The following is a 19,906-nucleotide window of genomic DNA, read 5'->3' as shown; positions in this document are numbered from 1 at the left end:
AATTCAGGGGCCAATTTAAATAATTTAGAATAATAACAAGCCAATAACACGTGAATAAATCGTATAATGATACCTGACACTATCGATCATGTTAATATGTTATGTGTCATTAATAAATACATTATCTCTAGGGACGGACCCAAACACAACAACGAGGAGGCACTTGTCCCACGGTGTTTTTAATTTTTGTTTTAAAAAATATAGTTATATATAATATGCCCCCACTTCAAATTTTAAATGATCCCACTACAAATAAAATAAATTTAATTTGCTAAAGTTTTAAATTTATTTTTATTTTTTTTATCATTTTGACTATTATTTAACCTAATCAAATTTAATTATTGTACTGTCACTTTTTTATTCTCTTAAATCCTCTTCTTATTTTTATATTTTCAACCTTCTTTTTCTATTCCTTGTCTAATGGTCATCTTCTTTTCATCAAAAAGTAAATTTTAAATTCTCCAATTTTTTTATATAACTCTCCATGACTCTATGTCTCTATATATCTTTTAATTTTATTATTTCTCTTTTTGATATTTTCAATTGTAATTTTTAATTCAAACAATTATAGTTTAGTTATTAATCTAATATTTTATTTTTTCGTGACTTTATATATTTTATTTTATTCTCGATTTATTCATCCTTATTACTTATTTTTTATCTTTTGTTCTAATATATGTACCTATGTTGCATATAAAATTTTAAAATGAACTGATTAATTTACTAATTTAGAATATATTTTTTATTTTTAAAAATAATGATAAAAAATATTTTAATTATAATATATAATTAAACAGATACATAAAATATTTTATCTAACATTATATCAAAATTAAATCACTAATTTTTTTTAATTTTTATATTTTCATATAATTAATAATATTTAAACAAAACTTATTTAATATATATATTTTTGCCCCCACTCCTAAAATTTTCTGGGTTCGTCACTGATTATCTCTTTATTCTATATGATCGAATCTTGTTCTGCTAACACGTGATACCGACCATTTTATATCATCATGCATTCATGCTATATCAGCACAACATTAATAGAAAGAAAAAATATAGATAGACAACATAAACAAGTAAACTTTTTAAACAACTTTATTTAATAATTAATTTTAAATTTTTTAAATTTAAAATTTAAATAATTAGTAAACCAAATTAAAAGCTATAAAAATCTTCCCCTTGTCTCCCACATTAATTTACGCACAACAACACACATAGACCCCTCTCATTCACCATTAGGCTCTCTCCGCCCCTGTCCTCACCCAAGACGACCTCAAGAAGCTCGCCGCCGACAAGGCCGTCGAGTACGTCAAGTTCGGCATGGTCCTCGGCCTCGACACCGGCTCCACCGCCGCATTCGTCGTCGCCAAGCTCGGTCATTTCCTCTCTACCGGTCAACTCTCTAACATCATCGACGTCCCTACCTCCAATTGCATTGAAGAGCAGGCATGCTCTCTCGAAATCCCACTCTCTGTCCTCGACAACAATCTCCTCCTCGATCTCGCCATCAATAGCACCGATGAGGTGGACCCGACTTCAACATTGTAAAAGGCCGTGGTGGTGCTTTTCTTTGCGAGAAGATGGTGGAGGCCTCCTCCGACAAGTTCGTTGTGGTGGTCGACGAAACGAAGCTCGTGTCAAGGCTCAGCGCTAGTGACCTTGCGATGCCAATGGAGATGGTGCAGTTTTACTGGAAGTACAATCTAGTTCAACTTCAGGAGTTGTTCAAGGAAGAAGGAGTGGTAGAGCACGGACTGTTCTTGATATATTATAGAAATATATAAAAAAATATTAATTTTTTTTTTTGGTGACTAAAAAAAAAAATATTAATTTAATATGAAAAAAATCCTAATGCTTAACAGAAGAAATGTCCAGTTATATTTTGGCAAAAACAACTAGATACCTATAGGATTTAAAAAAAATCATGCAATTTTTAAAGAAATAGAGATATTTACATTTGCAACACAAAAAATTTAAAAATTACATAAAAAAAACATCCATTTAGTATGAAAAAGAAACATTCTAATGCTTAACAAAAGAAACATTCACGTATATCAATTTATCTTTGTTAAAATGGGTTTCGAGATCCAGTCCATTAAAAAAAATTGGCAGAAGTTGACTGAATTCCTATTAGTTACCTAGTGAAATTGAGAAAAGAAATTATTTGAAAAGCTAATATAAATTATAGGTTGAAAATTTAGGAGTTAAGTTGAGATAATTAAAATTTTAAAAGCCAATTTAAAGCTTGAGACAAATTTGAAAGACGAATTTGAGTAATAATTCGAATTTGGAATATCAGGATATAGGTTTATGATGAATTGAAACGGTACCGTCTTTAAGTTTTAGAGGTGTGTGGTTGAGAGAAATATAAATAATTTTTAAGAATTTTAAGATGGAAATATCATATTTTTATGTTTGGTTCAAAGTTTAAAAAGCTATTTTTAAGTAAGTTTGATTCCAAAGAATTAAAATACCATCATTTCAATTCTCACCTTCCTCTTAAGTATATTTGATTCCCATAAGAATAAAATTTGAATAACAAAATAATACTTAAACCACGTACACCCTTAGTGTTATATACCATATTTACCGGACTCAAGACTCACGGATGAAGATTTAGTTCTGAGCATGGCATATAAATTAAGAACATAATCGCATAAACAATGGTAGATAGGAATTAATATTCTAGTAGTAATTAACCGTTTATTATTGGCTAATAAATTATCATATGTGGAAGACAAAATTTAAATTTAAAAATTTTATTTATTATAATAAAAATTATAAAATAAAATAAGATTTTTTATTTAAATTAAATAAATACAAAATTTATGAAAATACATAAAATACAGCATAATTACGTAAATACACAATGTGTCACTTCTCAATTACTGAGAAGGTTTTAAAAAATAAATAGATCTCGAATATTCAGACTCCGATTGATACGGAACGGAATCTAGAATAAGATGGAAAATAAAAAAAAAATTCCTCTACCTCAATTTGATTTTCAGATGCAACAGTTAAAAGGAATCACTCTACCTCACCGTTCACACTCAAATTTCTCAAAGAAATTTAAGAAATTTTTATTCATAAAAAATTAAAGAAAAATGACTACTAGGTTTTAGAGGGTTTTTATACTTTTTAAGTTTAAAATTCTAACTCATAAGTTCACTAAAATAAAAATAGGCCAAATAATAACTGGGTCTAAAATAAACAAAACAAACTAAAATAAAATAAATATAAAATAAATACTAAGAAAGTGATGGCTATTTAATTTATCTTGACTAACGAGAGTTTTCAATGCATCTTGTAAATAGTAAGACGTTTGATTTTCTATAATCGCTAATCATTGTTTTGTCCAATTCTTGATACATCTCTTGAACAAATGATTTCATATTTACAAAATATTTTTTTATTTCCTTAGTACAACAATACAAGTATATTTGTTTTTATTGAATTAAATTAAATATTTTTATAATTTTAAAATTTAAAATGATTTGAATTAAATGAGATGAAATGAAAAACTAAAAATCAAACAAACATAACATCAATTCAATCATACACACATCTCGCGATGACTGAGACGCCAATTAAAATTTGGCAACTACTCAAATGAAGATGGCAAAAACATCTTTTCATAAAGATGTTTTGTTTAAAAGTGTGATTTATTTATTTAGCCACACTTTAAACAAAGACAACATTTTTATAAATATTAAAATCTAACCATCCAATTCATCATCCAAAGGTCAAAAGAGAATATTTTCACATGAAGACAATGATAAAGTCTTCATTGTAATATCCACCTTAAAATTTTGTGTATATCTCGAGTACTGAGACTCTTTATGAATTTTGCACATATTTTGAGTACTCAGTATCAACTCTTGTGAGTTGTGACAGAATTTTTAAATCTCTTCCTAATCGAGATGTGACACATTGTGTATTTATGTAATTATACTGTATTTTATATATTTTTGTAAATTTTATATTTATTTAATTTAAATAAAAAAATTATAATAAGCCCAATTACAATATTTATTTAGATTAAATTAATTGACTCTAATAATTATTTAAATCTAGTTAATGTGGAGCTAAATCAAGATGAATTTGACTTGTAGAAATAAAATTAAATTAAAAAAAAATTTACATATGCTACCAGTCTACCACCTTTGCTGATTTACTTTTTATTTTTGAAAGAAAATTAGTGTTAAGGAATACTAAAAAAAATGAATAATAAAAATAAATAATTATTAGGACTTGATATGGTTTTTTTTGTCATTAATAGGACTTAATAAGTTTGAAAAACAAAAATTCTATTTCCGTTTGTCAAATTGCTTTTCTTGTAAAACCCATCTTATGATTCATTTGACCAGAAAGGGTTTACTTCACCATGGTAGAAAATGTCACCCTTATAAATTAAAATAAAATCTTTATAAATAGGTTGGTAGGTGGGGACAGAAGCAAACGCGTCTCATATTCCTGAATTTTCACCTCATTTTGGTTGGTGATGTCCCCCTATATGCTTTTAATAATTAAGTGACTCTCAAGGATACCACTTGAGTTTGGAATCAAATGCAAGTGAGAAACGAAAATGGGTATGATGTTGACACAAATTATAAAATACATTACACTTTCTTTTGGGGGAAACATAAATTTTGGAATAGGTCATGATATTTGTACCAAGTTAAAATAAAACAAAATTGATGTTGAGTCTTTGAAATGCTAAAAACAAAAATAATATTGGGTAGTAATTAATTTGGATTAGTTGAGTAGTTAATTTACTCGTCCACTTAAATAAATATTAAGAGTTTAAATTCCACTTTATACATATAGTAATCTATTTACCAGTAACTATTCTTTAAATAAAACTCAAATTTGTGATGAATTAATCCTTGCAATTGAGTTAGAAGACAACATAAAGACAACAAAAAAATTTACTATTAAGATATTAATTTACTAATGAAATGGTGCTTTAGGATTCAGTAGTATCTTGTAGTACCTTAAAGCTTATGTCTCATTTTAGTTTTGCGAAAATCGGTGTTTTAACCCTTAGAATATAAAAAAAAATTATGAACACACAAAAAGTTTTTCATCAAATTTGTTCTAATTTGTTGAGTGTTGAAATTTTGTCTCAGATAGCAAAGAAAGAACTTGATGATGATTTGGTGAGAGCGAGGAGATTGTTAAAGTAAAGTTTTGAGAGCTTCTATGAATTTTGATTTATTAGAATAATGAATCACACTTACATCGAATACAAACTTTTTTTATATACAAATCATAATAAACTTAACTAATAGTTAATTATCTGCATTGTATAACTAACCTTCTGTTCTACATTACTAAGTTAATTTCTCTAACCAACTAATAAATACAAGTGACTTAGCTTGCTAACTAAATTCTGTTATATTATCAAGGAGCTAACACTTCTATTTTCTAACATCCCCCTCAAGCTTAGCATGTAAAAATCTATTAAGCCAAGCTTGAAATGAAAGGTTGAAAAAGGTTCTAAAGCAAGTGATTTGATAAGTATATCGGCAGTTTCATTTGCTGAAGATATTGGCAGAAGTTTAAGAACACTTTCTTGACTCTTGTCATGAATTACATGACAATCAATGTTTATGTGCTTGGTTTTTTTGTGAAAAACTGGATTTGAAGCAATATGGAGGGCTGCTGGTTGTCACAATACAAAGTGATTGTGTTTTTCTCGTTAAATTTTGATATCATTGAGGATATAAGTCACCCACAAACCTTCACGAGTGGTTGCCGCCAGAGCTCGATACTTTACCTCTGTAGAGGAGCAAGAAACAATAGTTTACATTTTGCTTTTCCAAGAGATTAGGGCTGATCCGAGGAAGAAGCAGTAACTTGTCATGGATCTTCTCGAATCTGGACATGTCCCAAATCTAAATAACCTGTGAGTTCAGAATTTGATTGAGCTGGGAAGAAAACTCCCTTGACCGGAGCTTGTTTGAGGTATCGAAGGATGTGTAGAGTAGCCTTAAAATGAGCATCCATTGCACAATCTAGGTACTGATTCAATCTACTAACAGCGAAGCAAATATCAGGCCTAGTGTTTATGAGATATATGAGTTGGCCAATTAATCTTTGATAAGGTTGGAGATCATCCAAAGGAATCCCTGATGACTTCGAGAGTGTTGTTGTGTAGTTCATGGAGTGGTAGCTGGTCTTGCATCTAGTAATCCATACTCCTTTAATAAATCTAAAGTGTATTTCCGCTGATACAATGAAATTTCTTAGTTGTTTCGAGCCACCTCTAGCCCCAAAAAGAACTTTTGTTTTCAAATATCCTTAATTTTGAACTTTTCATCCAGTAACTTCTTTACAAATTCGATCTCTTGCATATCATTCCTAGCCAATATCAAATCATCAACGTACACCAATATTGATGTAAAGCTAGAACCTGAATTCTTGGTAAACAACAAGTGGTCAACCTTTGATTGCGTGTTACCTGAACTAAGGAGTACAGAACATAATTTGGAATTCCAATCCCTTGATGCCTACGTCAATCCATAAAGAAACTTCTCAAGTTTGCAAACTGTGTCATGGGGGCTTAAAGACCTGGTGGGGGTTTCATGTAAACATTCTCTAGTAAATCACCATGCAGAAACGCAGTATTAACATCTAGTTGGTGAACGTGCTAATGCTTCTTAGCTACTAAGGTTAGCATGATACAGAATGTGGTAATCTCAATCACGGGGCTGAAAGTGTCGAAATAATTGAAGCCTTGAACTTGAGTAAAACCTTTATCTACAAGTTGGGCCTTGTGCCTTTCAATGGTGCCATCCGCTTTGAACTTTGTTTTGAATACCCACTTGCAGCCGATCGCTTTCTTTCTGGGTGAAAGTTTAGTCCATTGCCAAGTTTTATTTTCCTCCAATGCATCAAGTTCGGTTTTGATTGCCTCTTTCCAGCAGTCATGCATAATTTCTTGCTCATAAGATTGTCGTTCTTTGATATTGGATATTACGATCGAGAATGTTCTGTGGTCACTGCTCAACTTGTCATAGTTTAAAAAGTTGCATACAAGATATCGCTTAACATTAGAGTCATCCGTGCTGGAAATGGAGGTTTCCATACACTGGAAATCATCTAGATATCGAGGCCTATTTTTAATTCTTCTAGATTGATGCGTCCGGATCTTTAGTAGTTTTTACTATATTTTTCTTATGTTTTCTTTATGTTTTATTAAGTTTAAATACATAATTCTCTCTCAATCCTATTAGAATTAACTATCAGTGCTACTAAACATTTATCTAAGTGTTTTTAAGAAAAAATAATGTGTTTTAAAGATGAGAAAATCAAGTAGCAAAGCAAGAGGGAGCAAAGAGCAACTCAAACAAAACTTCCTGGGAGTGCAGCAAGGTCATGTGTACGCATGGTTCATGCGTACACACGACTATGAAAAAATCGAAGGTTCCGCGTATGCATTTCTCATGCGTAAGCGAGAGTGCAAAAAATTACCATGAAGTATTTCAGGCTCGGAGCAAGCGTTACATGGCAAATAACTTCCAACACGCCAGTGACGCCCAGTAACTTTCCAAAATCAAATGAAATAACTTCTAGATTTGAATTTATTAAGTTAGTTTGGATTCTGTTTTGAAATTTGAATTTGAATTGTAGCTTTTTTTGGGTTAGTATTTAAAGAGAAGGAATGCTCTCTTCCAAGGGGCGGCTCTCTTTTTAAAATTTTTTTTTACAGTTTTAATTTCTTAAGGATTCTCTAAAGAACATGAGTTTTTAATTCTCCTCGGTTAAGGTTAGGAGCTCTGTTAATTCTATGGTTTAATACATTAGCTTTTCTACCTTTAATTTATGCAATTGATTTCTTCTTAAGAAAATATTTTCGTTCTTCATCTTAAAGAGTTTGAATATGTTGGAAAACAATTATTCTCTGATTTGAATTCTCTTAACCTCTTGAAAAAGTTGATTAATTGAATTAAGCTTGAAAATTGATTCTCATAATTCTTAAGTGTTGAAACTGGATTGATAAGTGACATAAAATCAACCAAGGATGATTCTTATGAATTGTGTGATTTTATAAATCAGTGAGTGTTCTTCAACTCTTTTCTTAAATAATTGACTAAGGGATTAGTGATTAATTAGGTTAAAGAGAAATTAAATCACCAAGGAATTTATGTTTGATTACTAATGATTTGCATAAAAGAATCGTTGCATGATTTGGGTGGAAAGTGAAAAAAGACATCGATGGTTATCAGTAGCTAAAAGAAGGAGGGTTGAATCTTGGCCCTTTTTCTTTTTCATGTGAACTTGCTTTTTGTTAAGAGAATACAGGAGTTATTTTGGTTTTATCTCTTAACTCGGTAAGAGATACTTTTGTTTTGTCTCCAGTTATACAGAATAAAAAACAGAGATGAGAGTAGAGATTGACACACAGATATTTCCTAGTTCAGCTACCTAGTGCAATGTAGCCTACATACAGTCTTCATCACAACTGTGATAGAATTTTACTATCTTTTCAATAGATTACAATCACCAATTCTCCCTAGGATTCTTCCCAATCTTATCTGGACAAGTTCAGTTTCTAACCCAACCCGAACTTGAGTAGGACTCAAACCTAGCTTTCAATAGCAAAGTGCTAACCCAACTTGTAAGGAAATTCTCACAGGATCATGACACAAAAAAAGAAAAACATACAAAGAATTTATGTGATAACTATGGCTTTTTCTCCAAGTCTAGCTCACTGCCTTTTTTCACTCATTGGTTTTTTCTTACAAACCTCACCATGTTTGCCTTTTTCAATGAGACTCAGACAGACTAAACTGAGAAAAAAAAATATAAAATAAAAACCATGAAGGAGAAGAACTTAGAACAGCTTAGGAAGCTATAAGAACCAAACCAAGTGCTCTATTCCACTCTCCTTGCTCCACCCTAGGCTGTTTACCCTTATTATAGAAGAGTGAAGCCTCCAAGATTTGAACCAGGTTCAACACTTGGGTTGTCTTCTTCCTCCTTCATCAGAACTTACAGCGGCATCGTCAGTGGAGAGAAAGAAGGCAGAATCTTTGACATGCAACATACATTTCTCTTTCATCCTTTTTTCTTCAAGTTAGTTTGATCTTGACTATGAATCTTTTCTTTGGCTCCAAGTTTGGTTTTGGACCATGGATTCAAGGCAGAGCACCATTAACTTCTTCTTTTCCATGGTTGCTTAATTTATGCCTGAAAATTAGTAGATTTTTTCACGGTTCCTTGGTGTAACACAAATGTGGAAAGTAACTTTTGAAAATGCTCTGTCCGAATGGTTTTGCTTCTTCGTTGTAGCCCTTCTTCTTGCTTGAAATTGGAAACAAGTTTTGGTTCTTCGCTGAGCCCTAGCTTCAAATCTTTTCTCTTTTTTCTTTCTTAGTTCAGTGACTTGATGTGATAGAGAAAACAACAGAGAGAGAGAAGAGAGAAAGATTGTGTTCGGTGAAAGTGAAACGAAATTCAATTGAATTTTCAGTTTTTTATCCGGTTGAAGAGAGATGGGTTTGAGTGTCACCACCGAATTGGGCTTGGATCTCTATTTGGGCTCGGCTGATTTCCTTCTTTCTTTGGGCAATGTGTTTATGTTTGTGGGCTTGCTTACTGGGTCTATTTCGATTCAAATTAATTTCTGCACACTTAACCAAACGAATTATACAAACAATTGATAATCACCTAATAATGTTTGTTCATCACTTTAATCAAGCTTTAGTTTTTCAAACTCAACAATCTCTCCCTTGATAACAAATATTATTAAAAAATGAATTGAAAGAGATTGAGGGTAAGAAACTTCCCTTTGATGAAGCTCCCCCTATCCTTTGATCACTAAGCTCCCCCTTAATATTTGCTTATTAATAACCTGTTAACAAAGTGAAAATAATTCCAAGCAACCAAGCGTTTTGCAAACGATTTCAAATAATGCAACATTTTGCTTTTACAAGGATTTTTTTTAAATCATTAATCAGCCTTATAAAACAAACACAGATCATAGCTAACATTCTCAAGATTCAAATAACAAATCAGAGACATAAGCATTCAGGTATGAGTTTTTATTTTTTCAAACCGAACATAGGCAGTCATGAGACAAAGACATTTCATGAGACAGAACCATGAATTTTCACAGGTTCAAAACAGAGGCAAACAATTTTATCAGCCCATTTTGAATTCATATTTCCTTGTTCCTTTTCTTATGTTCAAACCATTCAAAATGGAGGCAGCTATTTTTAGCAGCCCATCAGCCCATTTTTCAACTCATTTTTCCCCCTTTTGTCATCAAGGAGGGAACCTGCAGAAAGAATGTCACTATGCAATCCAAAACAGCAAGTTAAACAAGCATATTACTAACAAAGTTAAAAAACTAATCCTATTACAGTCATCCATACATCAGTATTTAAAGTAGTATTCAAAGTACAAAGAAACACAATGCCATCATAATAGAGTTCAAAATTCAGAAACAACAAAATATCAAACTTTCAAAGGCAGCAGGGGACAAAACTAAGCATCGGATTCCTCTTCTTCAGTGTCCAGGATGTCTTCTCTTTCTCAGACATTACCTAATCCTCATCAAGTGAGTCAAGGTGCTTCAAAAGTACCTTAATCCTGTCATGGGATTTCATCAAAGATTTCTCAGTTTGAATAGCAATCTTTCGAGTTTGTTTGCTTGATTGGACCATCTGTTTGGTCATAGACACAACCTCTTGAAGGACATCTTTGACAACCCTAGTAATTAAGTACTTGTGGGAGTCAAAAGTACCATTCATTGAAGGTAAGGGAAGGCTTTCATCTTTATTTTCATCCAAAACAGGATCCTTAGTGATCTTAGGACCCTTACTTTTGGTTTGTTTTGTTGCACCACCACCTTTTAGAGAGGACACTTTGTTTTCGACAGGCCCATTACTTAGATCAATTGAAAAATATTCAACTATGCAAGTCAGACATATTCCATAAGGAAGAGAAACATTTTTCTCACTTCTAACACAGTCTAGCATATGATGGATCATGAGGTAAGCAAATGAAATAGGAGCAAGATTCAGAATTGCATACAACACCAAAATATAACATATGGTAACTCGCTGGTATGATCCACTTTGGGGAAGAATTACGTGAGTGATGATTCGGTGGAGTTGGGCTCTAACAGGACCTAGAGCCTTATGGGTGAAAATTATACCATCCATAAGTGAAAAATATTCACAAATGCTAGCCAAGGTATCCTGATGAGAGATACCTAGATGGTCATCCCATTTTTTAGACATGTATGCTCCCACTTCGATGTCTTTATAACCGAGGACATCACTAATGGTCTCCTTATTCAAAATAATTTGACAACCCTTGACATAAGAGTGGATTTCTCCCTCATAAAAAAGCAAGCTGGCATAAAATTCTCTGAGCAAATTCGAATATACTAGTTTTTTAATCTTGAAAATATTTTCCCATTTCAAAAGATCAAAGTTAACTTTAAAATCAATTCCTTTTTCAGTCAGAGCCTCAAGTCAACAACAAAGGTAGAACATAGAGAACGTTTTGAAAGTACTTGTTTGTGAAACTCATAATCCATACAGAAAAAAAAGTGGAGAAGATCATAGTAAGAGTGAGAAGGTTTATCAAATTTGGTTTTGTAGTCAAGGGAGTCAATGTTAGGAGGTTCTCTGGTAGGTTTGAGAACTGGCCTTCTGAAGTCTTTGGAAGGATGGCTAGAAGGGGTAGATCGTCCTGAAGGATGAGGTGTAAAGCGAGGAGGTAGAGATGGTGGATGATCTTCTTCATGCATGGGACCCTTTCCTTTTCTCCCTTAGCCTGAGATGACTCAGCCCCCTTCTGTGCTGAGAAAAGCCCTAGGATGAATGATTTTTCTTGCTATAGATTCCATCGGTTGAGGTGACTAAGAAGAAGAGGAGTAAGAATGAATGTGTATGTGAGTGTGTGATTGAGGTTGCTTTGAATGAGGTGGGTTACGAGGAGGTATATAGGATCCAGTGCCTCTTCTAGTAGTAACCTTCTTTCTCATAATAAAGAAGATAAGAGTGAATAGTGGGGAGAAAGAACATCGTAGTGGAGTAGTAAAGAAGAGAGAGGTTTTTTTTTATTAAGAAACCGTCTTTAATGCATAATGAAAACTTCTCTTGAAAACATGAATTTATTCAATAAAACGGGTTTCAAGAGAAATTTTAAAATTCAAAAAATATGCAGTTTTTGAAGTGACATAACAAGGTGGATTTGAAAGATAACTGACTGATATGACTTGAAATAGAGAAGAGAGATAAAAAGAAACAAAATTTTAATTTTCATAATTTAATGATCAAGGTAAGTATGAGGCCTATTTCATTAAACAAAGCTTATCTCACGTAGGTCCAATGGTGATGAAGATTCACTCGAGACCACTATGAGTCTTATTTCAAGCACATATCTCAGAAAATTTCTGGGCCTTGTTCAAGCCTTATAGAGGAGTTCATCACTTGCCCAGTTTTGTCTTCCTGCGACTTGTGAGAAAAAAACAGCTGAAAAAATATTAGACAAAATTACTCCACAGATTTGATATCGATCATTCCCAGAGCAGTTCTTAGTTTACAGAACCTATCTTCATATAAAGGTTTTGTGAATATGTCTGCCAACTGATCCTTCGATTTTACAAATTGAATATCAATAGTTCTCTTTTACACATTTTTTCTTATAGAATAAAACCTAACCTCAATGTGCTTTGTTCTTGAGTGCAGCACATAATTTTTAGAGATATTTATGGCACTCATGTTATCACAGAATAAAGGAATACTATTAATCTTCAGTTTGTAATCGACAAATTGAGTTTTGAGCCAAATTAATTGTGAACAGCATGAGGAAGCTGATATGTATTCGGCCTCAGCAGTGGATAAAGCAACAATCACTTGTTTTTTACTTGACCAAACATTTAAAAATCACCCAAGAAAGCAACACATCCCCGAAGTGCTTCTTCTATCCACACGGTCACCTGCAAAATCTGCATCACAATACCCAACTATACAAAAATCAGTAGTTCTAGGATACCATAAACTAAGGTCAGATGTGCCTTTAATATATCTAATGATCCGTTTAACAGCCGAAAGATGTGATTTTTTTTGGATGAGATTGAAAATGAGAACACACATCCACACTTTGAATTATATTCGGTTTAGAGGATGCTAGATACATAAGAGATCCGATCATTCCTCTATACCATATCTCATCAACATCTTTCTCTTTCTCATCCTTGTCAAGTTTAGTATTTGGATGTATAGGGGTGCTTATTGGTTTGGAGTTTTCTAAACCAAATTTCTTCATCAACTCTTTGGCATATTTATCTTGGTGTACAAAGATTCTACTAGGAGTTTGTTTGATTTAGAGTCCAAGGAAGAATATAAGTTCTCCCATCATACTCATATCAAACCCACTAGTCATTAGTTTTCCAAAATCTTCATACAAGGCATTATTAGTCGATCCAAACACAATGTCATCCACATATACTTGAACAAGCAAGAAATGATCATTAAACTCCTTAATGAATAGAGTAGTATCCGTAGTACCCCCTTTAAAAATTATTTTATAACAAGAATGAGTTAAGCCTTTCATACCAAGCTCTAGGAGCTTGTCTAAGGCCATAAAGAGCCTCTGAAAGTTTAAAAACATCATTTGAAAACTCTTTGTTTTCAAAACTGGAGGGTTAAGCTACATATACTTCTCTATTAATAAATCCATTCAAAAAATTACATTTGACATCCATTTGAAATAGTTTAAAACCTTTGTGGATAGCATAGGCAAGCAATAATCTTATTGCTTCTATTCTAGCCACTGGAGCAAATGACTCATCAAAGTCAATGCCCTCTTCTTTATCGTACCCTTGGACCACCAATATAGCCTTATTTAGAATTACACTACCATTCTCACCCAACTTGTTTCTAAAAATTCATTTGGTGCCGGTTACCTTCTTGTCATTAGGGTAAGGCAAAAGAGCCTAAACCTCATTCTTTTCAAATTGGCTTAACTCTAGCTTTAACCCAAGAAGGATCTTCAAGTGCTTCTTTCACAGTTTGTGGCTCCAATTGGGATAGTAAAGTAAAGTTGTTGACTTCGGAATTTTTTTGCTTGAGGATCTAGTGGTGACTCCATAGGATGGATCTCTAATGATGAACTCATGAGGATAATTCTTCAAGAACTTCCATTCCCTGGGTCTTTGTGATGTGATTTTTGTTTGGCTTTGATTTAGTTCTGTAGCACTCTCAGTTTTGGAATCTCCACTAGCATCAGGAGACAAAATTGAACTGTCTCCTGCATTCTGAACTGCAGGGTCAGTGCTAGTATTTCTCACAGAGGAAACTGGTTTATCTTTTCCTTGATTCTCTTTTGGGTTCAGCTCAGCTTCAATACCTGTATCATCCTCTATAATAGAACTTGGAATGGTGTTAATGTCACAAAAAGAGACATGTATGGATTCCTCTATGATTCTATGTTCTTTGAGATAAACCCTATATGCTTTACTAGTGGTTGAGTATCCTACAAACATACCCTCATGATTTTGGATCAAATTTTCTAAGATTGTCTTTATTATTTAACACAAAGCATTTACATCCAAATATGTGAAAGTACTTGAGATTTGGAGGTATTCCTTTCCATAGATCATAAGGAGTTTTCTTTAATCCTTTTCTAATGATGGTTCTAGTTAAAATATAGCAAGCTGTGTTTACAGTCTCTGCCCAAAGGAATTTTGGAACTTCATTTTCACAAAGTATTGTCCTATTCATTTTTTGGAGACTTCTATTTCTCCTTTCATCAATCCCATTTTGTTGAGGAGTTCTAGGACATAAAAAGTTATGAAAAATTCTAAATTTTTCACAAAAGTTTTCAAAATCTTGATTCTCAAACTCTTTTTCATGATCACTTCTTATACAAGCAATTTTTAAATCCTTTTCATTTTGAATCTTTTTGCAAAGAGAAGAGAAAGCAATGAACGAATCATTTTTGTGAGCTAAGAAAAGAACCCACCAAAATCTCGTAAAGTCATCAACCACTACTAAACCATAATGTTTTTCTCCCAAACTTTGTGTTCTAATAGGACCAAAAAGATCAATGTGTAGCATTTTCAATGGCCTTTTGGTAGAGATTCCATCCTTAGGCTTAAAAGAAGATTTTGTTTGTTTGCCTAATTGACAAGCATCACAAGTGATGTCTTTGTCAAACTTTATGTTAGGAAGGCCCCTAACCAAATTTTTCTTTACAAGCTTAGAAATTTGATACATGCTTGCATGTCCTAATTTCTTCTGCCATAGCCATTTTTCAGATTCCATAGAAGTAAAACATGCTATATTTTGTTCTTTTAGTTCCTCTAGAGTTAATCCATACACATTATTGCATATTTTTGCTTCAAACAAAATTTAACCGGATTTTTCACAAATGACTAAGCAATCAAATTTCCTAAAGATAACCAATTATCCTAGGTCGCATAATTGGCTAATGCTCAGAAAATTATGTTTCAATTCATCAACAAGAAAAACATCATTAATGAAGGAAGAGAAGCTTTTACCTACTTTACCTATGGCCATTATTTTTCCTTTACCATTATCGCCGAAAGTCACAAAACCACCATCATACTTGTCTAGCTTGATAAAGAATGTAGACTTTCCGGCCATATGCCTAGAGCATCCACTGTCTAAGTACCACATGTTGTCCTTTCTTTTGGATGCTAGGCAAAGCTACAAAAAATTCTTAAGTGACCTTAGGTATCCAAATCTTTTTGGATCCTTTAATGTTAAACCATCTCCTTTGGCCAAGACCATTATAGTTGTCAACTATTTTGTAGACTTTATCACCAATCAGTATTTATGTTATAAAGCATTAAATGAAAAAATGTCCATCCCGATTACATAAGTGACAAAATCTTTTAGGTTGCTGTTCTTTAAGAAGATTTGGGCTTCGAAATCTTGTGTCATTAGAAGTGGAAGCCGTATTTTCAAATTGTGATCTTGTAAAAACAGTTTCAAATTTTTTATAAAAGCCCAAACCCGCCTTTTCATAAAGAAGTCTTCGACTAGCCAATAGGTTAGTTAAGTTTTTAGAACTTTGAGCAAACATGGCTAGATCTTGTTTTAAACTTTTAACCTCTTTATGCAACCTATCATTTTCTTCAAAACAGTTTAAGTATGCAATCATTGAATGTTGTTTCTAACAACCACTAAGTTCAGCCTTAAGCCGCTTATTTTCTTCAATAAGATCAACAGTGGTTTTGGCTTCTCTTAATTTTTCTTTGAGAAAAGCGTTTTCAGCTTTTAGGATGTCATTTGCCGATTCAAGATCATGACGTTGGTTCAGAAAACTTCTTAATTTTTCAGTGAGATGATCAATCATGAGATGAAGATCTTCATCAGAGGGTTTAATGAAAATTACCTCATTAGTTTCGGAGTGGTTGGCCATAAGGCAGGCTTGAGAACTATTTTCTGAATCCTCATCTTCATCTGAATCATTCTACAGATCTTTCCACGAGGCCATAAGCCCTTTCTCCTTGTCTTTGTGGACTTTGTCTTTCTTCTTCAATTTAGGATAGTCAAACTTGTAGTGTCCTACTTCTTTATAGTTGCGGCATATGATTTTGCTTAGATCCTTCTTTGGTTTTCTTAAACTGCTTCCCTTGCCTCTTTCTCTCATTTTCATCATTCTCCTGAGTTTCCTGGCAAAAAATACAAACTCGTCATCTGATGAGTTATTACTGGATTCATCACCCAATGATTCAGCACATGATTTTAAAGCAACTCCTTTCTTTTTTGCATCATTTTTCAAGTGTGTAATTTCAAAAGCAAATAATTTTCCTCTCAGTTCATCATAAGTCATTCGACTAATGTTACCACTCTCAGCTATAACTATAGCCTTTGTTTCTCACTCTTTTGTGAGACTTCTTAGGACTTTCCTCACGAGCATTGGTTCAAAATGTGTAATCCCCATAGCATCTAAGCCGTTGATGATGATAGAGAATTTTCAAACATATCATCAATGGATTCTCTTTCCTTCATAGAGAACATCTCATATTCTTTATACAACATGTCTATTCTAGTTTGCTTTACTTGGATGGTGCCTTCGTGTGTGACTTGGAGCTTATCCCAGATCTCCTTTATTGTTTTGCACTTTGACACCTTTCGGTATTTCTCGAAGATGATTGCACAGTTAAGCATATTTACAGCTTTGGCATTGAGTTCTATTTTCTTCTTGTCTTCATCATTCCATTCGGCTTCTGTCTTGGGAACAACTACACCATCTGCTCCTGTTTTAGTAGGGACTTGTGGACCGTTCATGATGATCTTCCAAATTGTAAAATTCTTACAATACCCTTATTCCCCTTTTTCCCAAACCAAACCCTAACCCTCTACTAAGACACTCACTCACCTCTCACTGTCGCACACACCCTCACTCCCCTCACACACTCTTCCTCACAGCACACACCACGATGCTGAGGAAAGAAAGAAAAGAAAGATGGAGATCGAGAGAGTGAGGGAGAGAAGGAGAGAAGGAAGAAGAGGAGGGAGAGGGCTACTGCACCGGCGCCGCACCTCACCGTCGTCCAACTTGCTGTCACGCCGCCTTGCCGTCGTAGTCGCCAACGATGGATGAGAGAGAGAGGTGAACGCGAGGAGAGAGAGGGAAGTTGTTTGCGCGTGCTAGAGGGTCACCACCATCATCCTCATCGCGACCTGTCACCGTCGCTGGAGCTAGCCATCTTCGTCGCCATTTGTGCCGCCGTCGAAGCCTGGATCGTCACCGTCTGGGTTGCGTGGAGGAAGGAAGAGCCACTGGGTGTCGCCACGCCTCGTCTCCGTCACCGCTGAGCTTCAACCGCCGCCATGCCAAGTCAATGTCGCCATTGTTGAGAGAGAAATAGGATGTGCGAGAGGAGCCGTCATGAATAGAGGGTTGTTCTGTCACCGTTGTTGCGTTGCCGCTCGGGTGAACCTTGGTTGCTATTAGAGCTGTTGGTGTCACTGGTGGAGCTGAACCGTTTCTGTCACTAACCCAAACTATCGCCAGTTCTACCTTGTCACTGCCCCAATCCAAATTCTGCACTCATTCATTTCATTCTACTTCAATCCTCCTCACCTTGGATTCTGGCACTCCAGGTTCGGTATCTTCGGTCCTTTGGGACCAAGTTGTGAGTAGGCTTTACATTTATAATTGTTTGATTGTGCATCTATAACTATTTTGACATATATCTATTATGATCTTTGAATTATACTCACTATATTTGTCTTGAACGGTTTTAAATTAATTAGAATAATTGATTTATTAAAATTGAATAATTCGTTTTTATGAAGTTTATACTTTCGGAACTATACATGAGACCATATATATTTTTGATAAAGTTTTGCATTATTTCAAATTTTTTTATCTTACTTGAATATCTGTTTTTGAGAGTATATATATTTTTTTATGAAGTTTTACATTATTCTAAAAATATTTGATTTTACTTGAATATCTGTTTTTGAAGCATTGAAGTATTTGTTGGTATTCACTTAGTTTAAAGATTGTGAAATATGTTTGAAATGTCTTATGATTGAAAAAGTATGATTGAAAAAGATTCTGATGAGAAAATATAATATGATTTGATTTGATTCGATACCTTATATATTTAAAAGATCAAAGATTTGTTGTATTTGAAATTATATGTTTTGAATTGATTTGGGAGACTCGTATTAGAAAACCGTAGTTAACGGCGATTATGACGTTAACTTAGATGCATCTAACTCAGACCCCATCTAGCAGGGGTGTTGCTAACCTAACGTGTAGGTCACACGTTACATCTGTTATTCTGTTAGGATACACGAGAGGAAAGGGCTATCCATTGAGGTGGAGCCGTCCAAGTGTGGACTTTTGATTTCATTTCTGTATGAGAACTCCCTTATTGATTCACTTATTATTATCAACTATTATTTTCTAATTAAAAATTACTTTAATAATGATGTTTATATGGTCTCATGTCGATTATAGATGTATTGTCTAGTCACTGAGTTGCAAAACTCACCCCGTTTTTCTAAAAAATATTTTCAGGTAAATATTTGGTCATGTGAGCCTTTCTGTTCAAGAGTAATGATCTGCAATGGGTACCTATTCTTTGTTGAGTTCTTAGACGTCATCTGTTCCATATATCACAGGCAGGATCCAACCATTTTTAATTATTTTAATTTTTGTTACAAATGTATAACTATTTATTTTGGAACTTGTAAAATATTTGAAATTTTCTTATTCATCTTATATATGAGTTTGATAGGCTTGCTAGGGAATTATTTTCCTTGAGCGCCAGTCATGGTTCATTTTGGACCGTGACACAAATGTTGTAGTCCACCGATTGAACAAAGATCTTCATTCTTTCCTTCCAATAGTTATAGTTCTTTCCATTGAAGAATGGAGGTCTGTTATTTGATTGCCCTTCCGTCAGAGTATAAGCCACTATGTTAGAACCATTATTGCTTGTCATCGGGATCTTTCCTCCAAGCTGCAAAGCTTGATCTTTTTGAGACCAAGCTCTGATACCAATTGATGGTTATCAGCGTCTAAGAGAAGGGGAGTTGAATCTTGGCCCCTTTTTCTTTTTTGTGTGAACTTGCTTTCTGTTAAGAGAATACAGGAGATATTTTAGTTTTATCTCTTAACTTGGTAGGAGATACTTTTCTTTTGTCTCCTGTTGTATAGAATCGGAAACAGAGATGAGAGTAGATATTGACACACAGATATATCCTTGTTTAGCTACCTAGTGTAATGTAGCCTACATCCAGCCTCCATCACAACTGTGACGAAATTTCACTATCTTTTCAATAGATTATAATCACCAATTCTCCCTAGGATTCTTCCCAATTCTATCTAGAACAAGTTCAATTTCTAACCCAACTCGAACTTGACTAGGACTCAAACCTAG

General features: G+C 33.6%; 1 pseudogene; it reads left to right on the top strand.

The window, feature by feature from the left end:
- Positions 1–1,793, top strand: part of LOC107615052 — a 2,202-nt pseudogene extending 409 nt beyond the window's left edge.

Source organism: Arachis ipaensis, chromosome B09, assembly GCF_000816755.2.
Source record: "Arachis ipaensis cultivar K30076 chromosome B09, Araip1.1, whole genome shotgun sequence".
Taxonomy (NCBI): domain Eukaryota; kingdom Viridiplantae; phylum Streptophyta; class Magnoliopsida; order Fabales; family Fabaceae; genus Arachis; species Arachis ipaensis.
Note: the sequence above shows the minus strand (reverse complement) of the source record. Positions and strands in the feature narration are given on the sequence as shown.